The sequence below is a fragment of the Piliocolobus tephrosceles genome, unplaced genomic scaffold (genome assembly GCF_002776525.5).
Source record: "Piliocolobus tephrosceles isolate RC106 unplaced genomic scaffold, ASM277652v3 unscaffolded_41583, whole genome shotgun sequence".
NCBI classification, from domain to species: Eukaryota; Metazoa; Chordata; class Mammalia; order Primates; family Cercopithecidae; genus Piliocolobus; species Piliocolobus tephrosceles.
This window is the reverse complement of record NW_022326069.1, coordinates 1-8240: the sequence shown is the minus strand read 5'-3', so window position 1 is coordinate 8240 and position 8240 is coordinate 1. Positions and strand designations below refer to the sequence as shown.

The 8240-nt window shown below is 41.2% G+C and overlaps 2 pseudogenes; one reads left to right on the top strand and one right to left on the bottom strand.

Moving 5' to 3' along the window:
• Positions 1 to 2219: 2219 nt before the first annotated feature.
• LOC111529241 lies at positions 2220 to 5681 on the bottom strand (annotated as a pseudogene).
• Positions 5682 to 6103: 422 nt separating this feature from the next.
• On the top strand, positions 6104 to 8131 carry LOC111529242 (annotated as a pseudogene).
• The last annotated feature ends 109 nt before the right edge of the window (positions 8132 to 8240 follow it).

Here is an 8240-nt window from a genome sequence, read left to right as displayed (position 1 = left end):
AGTATTTAACGTTTCTTATGAAATTGGTTCTAGATGACTCAGTGTGCTCCAGTTTTTTGAACAAGATGAATAGCAAGGTTATTCTTTCCACTGTTTTTGTTTGTTTTTTACAGCCAGACACAGGTCTTTAATTGTACAGTTGGCTTCTTTGTTTGGGATACATTAGTTTCAATCATTTTCCTGATCCTCTGCATGATTTACAGAAGCTGATTGGGAGGCTTTAGCATTTCCATTGTCCTCCTTCTCCACTATCATGAGATTCTTAGGTGAATTTTTTTAGAGCCATTATTCTCCATTTATAAAGGCAGAATGCAGTGGCAGGAGCTGGGACTCTGGGAAACCAACAGCCAAGAATTCAAACTACAGCATACTATGAAACACTCAGATAAGATGTCCTCATCATATTCTATTATTGGGCAAAATAAAATGTAAACCACGTACTCAAAACAGCAAATATTGTGGATGACAGCGACACTGGTATTCAGAAAGATGAAGTGTAATTCAGAAATCAGACAAAGAAGTAAACATGCCATGTAACTTACAAAAGACCAGCCAGGTTGTGTTTATTTTAATATTGTTTAATGGTAACACCTAATAAAGAGAGCGTCATGATTGTGTGAACTAAATTTTCAGTCATAATGAATGCTACAAACTTAACCTCCCAAGTTTAAATAGGCTACAATGTCTTGGGAAAAATGCAAGAAGAATTATTTGACAAAGGTGACGGTTTTTCACACCTGAAAATAATGTTTTTCTTCCAGGCTGTCTTGGTCAACAACCAGCAGCAACATATTGCAGATATAATCTCAGGACCTTGTGGCATGTACTTGTCACTACATGCCTAACTTACTATGGACTGAGGATCATGAAGATTTTGAACATAATTTCCCACATGACAGGAGATTAACTAGACCACATTGGAAGAAGGCAAGAAGAAGCTAGGTCTCTGGAGTACCAAAAAGTAAACTTCAGCCAGTTCTAGAAACAGATAAACAGCAGAAAATGTACTTTCAGATAGGCTACCTTCTCAATAGTTCTTGCTTGCAAGAGCTCTAAGGAAAGTATGAGTTACTGGGTAAGAATGTGATAGAAAAGGGGCCAGCCTTGGGAAAATATGCAATGGAAGAAAACCAGTGTCTCCTCATTTACAACTTTCTTTCTCCTCTTCCTTTGTAATGCTTCCTTTCTTGGGATATTCCTTCCCCTAGAATACCTTGCCTGTCACCCCATGAGAACCTGCTCTTGAGACGGCATTTCTAATACCTATAATGAGATGTTAGATCAATGTCTTATTTCTCAGTGTGTGTATAAACATATTAAGCTTTCTGTCTATGCTGTGCTTTCTCATGCAGGAATATCAGACATTAATGAACCAGTTAAGAAGATACTGGGATGCAGAAGAACTTTCCCAGTGTCCCGGGAGCCATTCTACACAACATCCTACACCATGGCTTTGGATCTGCTGTGGTTAGTTTCTTTACTTGTGAAAACAGAGTAACAGTAGCACCTGCCTCACAGGATGGTTCTGAATATTAGAGGGTTCTTTCACACAGAGCTCTAGAGCAGTGCTTGAGACATGGTAAGTGCTCAACATGTGTTCATTATTATTATCATGATCAATATTTGATGTAAAAGGTTTTCTGTAAGAAATCATGGAAGAACATGGTCAGTTAAAAAAAAATATATATATATATACATACATACATACATATATGAATGAAAGTATGTTTGGCGCTGTCACAACACAGAGTGGCATAATGGTTAGGAACATAGGCTTTGAAAGTCAACCCTCTGTGGTCAAAGCCTAGTGTCACCACACAGCCATTGTGGGACACTGGGCCTCAGATTTCTAACCTGAAAAACGGGGGAACAATGCCAGTCATATAAAGTTGCTGTAAAGATCAAACCAGCTAAGAAATGTAAACGACTGAACAGTGCCTGACACAAAATCAACACAAAATAAACACCAATTAATGGTAGCAGGAAGGAAAGAGCACTCTTCACCAACATTTTACCTTTAGAAATTGGTTAAGAAGAAATGAGTGCTTGGGAACCCCCCTGTTAGAGCTGGGGAACACAAATAACCCCAAGATATGATCCAACTAAGAAATGAGACACCAGAGTCAGCAGCTCTCAGGACTCAAGAGCATGTCATGTCATAGATCTGGGGTCCAAGTGGACTTCCCAATGTCCCAGTCCTGAATTAGCCAGATGTGCCCTTCAGTCCTTGGCTGAGATGGACTGAGACCTCCTCCAAAGGGAGAAATAAATATGCATCCTGAAGAGAGCTGACTCTGAAAGAGAGAGAAACCCACAGAGGCTGAGTTTCACCAGCACAGCTACTTCCAAGCACATTCCTCAGGTAAGTCATTTCTCTTCCCAAGTGGAGGACTGAATGAGCTTATGGTTAGAGGCTGAAAGCTTTTCTCCTCTATTTTTCCCTCATGGGAGAGGAGTGGAAGTGCTATCCTGCAGGAACCTGCAGACTATGGACATTTCCCCCAACAGTTGGCATTGACTATCTTCATGTTTCTGTATGCACATCTATACAAGAATCTAAGTGGGAATGGCCTCCAAAGTGATCTGATAGTACCAAGGCACTATTCTAGTTTTTGCAAAATTTTAAGTCTCTTCTTTAAATTTTTTTTTTGCAGACTCCATCCTAGTCACAGCATACCAGAGTATACCAGAGTCTCCAAAGGGCTAAGCTCAGGAATTTATTCTCAAGCTCCTCATATAGTCAGGCATGCAATGATCATATCTGGGGACCATTAGAAATTATCTAATACATACCCTCTGAACTTCAAATTTGTAGTATTCTCATTTTCTGCTCAATAACCTCAATTTCAACATAGTTCACAGTTTCTCATATCCACCATGGCATTCTGCCAAGGAACTACAACTCGTGTTCTCTAAACCCATCTGTTCTAGGAATGCTGGACTGTTTATCAACTTCTAATGTACCTTGCTTAAAATTTCCTCTCTCACTGTGTCCCTGACTGAACTGCAGAAGACAGAACAACTGTACTAACCATCTCTTTCTGCATATCCCATGTCTCCACAGAGGCCACTGTGTCTTCATTAAGCTAACTGCCACGGTTTTCACAACTGATATTTTTCCTTCATGATTTTCCATTTTCTACTTGAGCATTAAAATATCAGGAAGAAGAAGAAGATAACCATATAGCAGTTGGTAAAATAAGATATGTGCCCCAGCACAGGATATGCTAAGTATTCAGAATTTAGAGTTATATTAGATAACTATAAGTTAGATAACTATTAAAAGACTTATATTAGATAAGTAATATTTTTCTCATCTTCAAGGCTTAAAAAATTAACTGTTTTAAGTGATATTCAAAAAAGGAAGGTACTCACATCAACCCAATTAAAAGCACATTTTCTATAGCTGGATGTAACAATCTTAATCCAAATCATTCACCAAAGTCGTTTAACTTTCTTAAAGTAAGGCTCTAGATATTTGCTTTTTAAAAAGTATCTTGCAACGCTGTTATGAGGTAGAAGAAAAGTTTAAATGTACCACATTTTTCTACTCCATTGTAACTAAAATTACTACTCACAGGACGTGTATAGCTTCTGCATTTGGGTCCACCACATTTTCCACCATCATATGAGTGTACTCTTAAGGTTCTCACTTTATCATCAGCATAATATATTTTGCTTCCAGAATGCCCAGTAAAGCTGAAAATTTTCATTTAAAGTGATAAAAAAAGTTTCCCAAATATCTACTTAACAATCTTAGATCTGAGTCTTGGCAAGGCAATTTAATGCATATAAAATGAAAACACCACATTTCTCACTTTCTCTCACACACGCACAGACTCAAACCCCAAAGTTTTCACTATATTTTCTCTTTCTTATACAGCTCAAGTTTTATGCAGTTTACTTATAATTTAAAAACAATTTTAAATTTGATTGTCATAAAAAATATTTTAAAATAGAGATGAAATATATGAAGGCAGATATAGATCATCAAAGGTTACATTGGGCACATCACATTTCTTTAGAAACAAAACTGTTTCTGATACTGTAAACAAACTTTTTTCTCACACATTTAAAGTGAGGTTAGTGCTGACATAAAATTATCACTCTACTCACAGTCTGAGTGTTTGCACTGGGTTTGAGGTACATTTTCTTCATCTTCACAGCCCCATCACCCTTACTTGAGGCTACGGGTCAACAGAAGTTTGCAGGCTAAAACCATTCGTAATATTTTCATCAATACTTGAATGATAGTAAGTAACATTACAAAATATCAGAGGCCAAACATGTTTCTTTGTTGGAGCCCAAGATTTTACCTTATTCTTCGTTGCCTGAAAATACTGCTCATTTAACCTCTTTAGGAAAAAAGATATTCTGGAGATGAATAATTCCTTCCTTAATGCTTCACCTAAGATGATTCTTTCACACTTATCCTCTGATGCTTTGTTGTTTTCATCCATTTGATGTAGCAGGCACCAAGAATCACCTTTCCTTTGGTGATCTGGCATAACGATCTCTTACGCTTTTTGCTAGTTGTTTGATAAATATTTTGTAAATTTTTCCATGGTATGTATGCACTGTTTTTTGTAGTTCCAATTCTAAAGGTTTTATTAAGGAATTAATGTTGTCATCTTGAAAGAACAATTTCTCAGCGCTTCATAAACAGCTCTAAATGCTGGTTGCTTATCATCATGGTAAACACCTCTGTTCCCGTGAAGAATAAAGATTCCTTCTTCTGTTTCTGTTTCTTGGCAACTGCTTCCATATAGACAATGATCTGGATGATTATTCCGTTGACACAGAAAGACAAAAGGGCTTTCTGGATTATAAAAAACATGATATCCAACAGATCTTGATCGCCCATGTCATGTTTAGCTTGTATATTTTAAGCCATGTCATAAGTATATCCCCTCATTGTAGTCGCACGGTTGTCACATCATTCTTGAAATACTTCCTTCTCATTCCAGTTATGTTTGTCAACATTACTCCAGAGTTTACTCCAGCTTTTCCACGGTATGGATGCCTAGCAAAACGACTATACCATCCTATTCGAGGTTCCTTGGGTTCTGGGGCCATTGCAGCAATTTGTGTGGAATGAAATTTCTTTAGTAAAGACCAAATAGTATCAACTGGTTGTAAAAAAAAGAGGCTATCAGTGTGGGAGTCAACTTATTTCAGGAATAAGGGCAAGGACAATCCTCTGTAAACCACATGGTTTAAAAAGTTTTTCCACCCTGCTGCATTCTCACTTGGAAAGGTTATGGGGTATATTGTATAATTAAATATTTGGAGAAATGACCCCTGTCAAATCTTCCTTTAAAGCTATGATGTAGCTGATCTTCAGCAAAAACCTGGAATTGAAAAGCTTTGATCCTGAAAATGATAGCTGACTTCAACCTGGTCATAGTTTCTTCCAGTCTTTCACCACAGGCAACTACAGCTAGATGCATTTTCTCAACAGGCTGTATTTTCAGACTACACCTGTCTCACCAGTCTGATTGCGCAGCGGGACCAGCGTTGCTGGCTCCTCTCACTGCACTGCATCGGCCTCCAGCCAGTCAAGAAGCCACTGCGTGCCTGCTGCTTCCAGTCACCCCCGCGCACTCCTTCCTCCAGAGCTGTGGCAGCTGGCTGAAGGCGTAAAGGAGCGAGCAGAAGCCGCAGGCCAGACACAGCGCCATGCGGCCAGACACAGCGCCACCATGAGCAGGTAGCCCCGCATGGCCCCAGCGGCCTTCCTCTGTCTCTGTCTCCGCCACGCCCACCTGGGGAACTGGAGCAGAGGGAGCCTAGTTCTGGAAATTTACCCTTTTTAGTCTCCATGGATTCAACAGCAGTGTCTAAAAGAAAAAAATTCATCAATCATTCATTTATATATTTTTTAATATAAAGATAAAACACTGCGAACCAGTGGAACTGGATAGAAAGTAATTCAATTTTACAGAACACATCTGTTTTCCAGGCTCTTACTTTTATTAAACATAAAAGAGCCATATATATTTCTGTGGAATTCCCCTTTTCCTTAAGAATTCATTAGCGAATTAGTTTTACAAGGCTGTTTTTTTAGAGGCTGTAGTTGCATTCAAAAATTAGAGTAGGAACAATGACTTGTAAAAATTCAACATTTTACTTTATTTTTGAGATGGAGTCTCACTCTGTTGTCCACACTGGAGTGCAGTGGCATGATCTAGGCTCACTACAACCTCCACGTCCATGGTTCAAATCATTATCCTGCCTCAGCCTCCTGAGTAGCTGGGATTACAGATTTGTGCCACCATGCCTGGCTAATTTTTGTATTTTTAGTAGAGAAGGGGTTTCACCATATTGGCCAGGCTGGTCTCGAACTGCCAACCTCAGGTGATTCACCCACTTCGGCCTCCCAAAGGGCTAGGAGTAGAGGCCTGAACTGCCGCACCCGGTCAAAATTCAACATTTTTAACTACCACTTATTATATTCACGGTGTCTGTGATTTAACATATCTTTTTCAGTGGCCATAAAATTATAACATGGATACAGAATAGACTCTTCAAAAAATTAAAGAAATTCTTTCTTTCTTTCTTTCTTTCTTTTTTCTTTCTTTCTTTTTTTTTTTTTTTTTTTGAGACGGAGTCTGGCTCTGTCACCCAGGCTGGAGTGCAGTGGAGTGATCTTGGCTCACTGCAAGCTCCGCCTCCCGGGTTTAAGGAATTCTCTGCTTCAGCTTCCCGAATAGCTGGGATTACAGGCGCGTGCCACCACGCCCAACTAAACTTTTTTTGTGTTTTTAGTAGAGACGAAGTTTCACCATCTTGACCAGGCTGGTCTTAAACTCCTGACCTCATGATCAGCCCGCCTAGGCCTTCCAAAGTGCTGGGATTACAGGCGTGAGCCACCGCACCCGGCTAGAAGTTCTTTCTTCTTAAAAGGATCATAAATATAATTCACATTGGCTTGACACTTTTACTAATATAGATTGACTTTTTGCTTCAAATAACACATCCGTACATCTAAATTAATTTTGGTCTGTATGTGTGTGTGCATGTGTGCGTGCGTGGATGTGTGTGTGTAAATGGCAGTAAAGGGAAAAAGGGAAGGAGGAAAAAAGGGAGATGGTCTAAGATTTTTCACACATTTTTTAAATACACCAAAGATATGTAGTAAAAACAATGGTGTGGTGAAAACAAAATATTGCAAACTAGATAAAAGGCTTAGCCCCAGGTCCCGTCCGGTCCAGTCCCGAGGCAGTGCCCACCAGCATTAAGCTCCAGGCAGTTCAACAAGGGCCGCTCCTACAGGCTCTTGGGGGAGGTCAAGAACAGACTCCTCTCCAAATATGACCCCCAGGAGGAGGCAGAGCTCCGCAGCTGGATCGCGGGACTCACTGGCCTCTCCATCGGCCTGATTTCCAGAAGGGCCCGAAGGATAGGATTATCTTATGCACATTCATGAACAAACTGCAGCCGGCCTCAGTCTCTAAGATCAACCGCTTCCATGTAGAACTGGCACCAGCTAGAAAAGCTCTCCAACTTCCTCAAGGACATGGTCAGCTACAGCATGAGCCCCGTGGACTTATTTGAGGCCAACTAACTGTTTGAGAGTGGGAACGTGACCCAGGTGCAGGTGTCTTTTCTTGCCCTGGCAGGGAAGGCCAAGACTAAGGGGCTGCAGACCAGGATGGACATCGGTGACAAGTACTAAGACAGGCAGGAGCGGAACTTCCACGACGCCACCATGAAGGCCGGCCAGTGCCTCATCAGGCTGCCGATTACCAACAAATGTGCCAGCCAGTCAGGTATGACCACGTATGGCAGGGCACGAGGCGGCATCTCTACGACCCAAGAGTCACATCCTGCCCCCACCATGGACAACTCCAGATGGGCACAAACAAGTGTGCGAGCCAGGTGGGCTTTTTGACTCCTGGGACCCGGTGGCACATCCACCACACCAAGCTGGGAATCAACAACTGTGACAACTCCTCCGTGTCCCTGAAGATGGGCTACAGGCAAGGCGCCAACCAGAGCGGCCAGGCCTTTGGCCAGGTCTTCAAATACACGGTCCCAAGTACTACCCGGAAGCCCAGTGACCCATGGGGCTCCCTTGGGTCCCGGCGACTGCCAGGGGCCAGGGGAGGCCCCTGAATATCTCCCTTAGGACCAGGAGGAGACCGGCTACTGAAGCTCCCAGCACACTCTCTACCTACATGGTCTCCCCATCAGAGTGTTTGGGTTTTTCTGTGTTTTCATCTTTTTTTTTTTTTTTT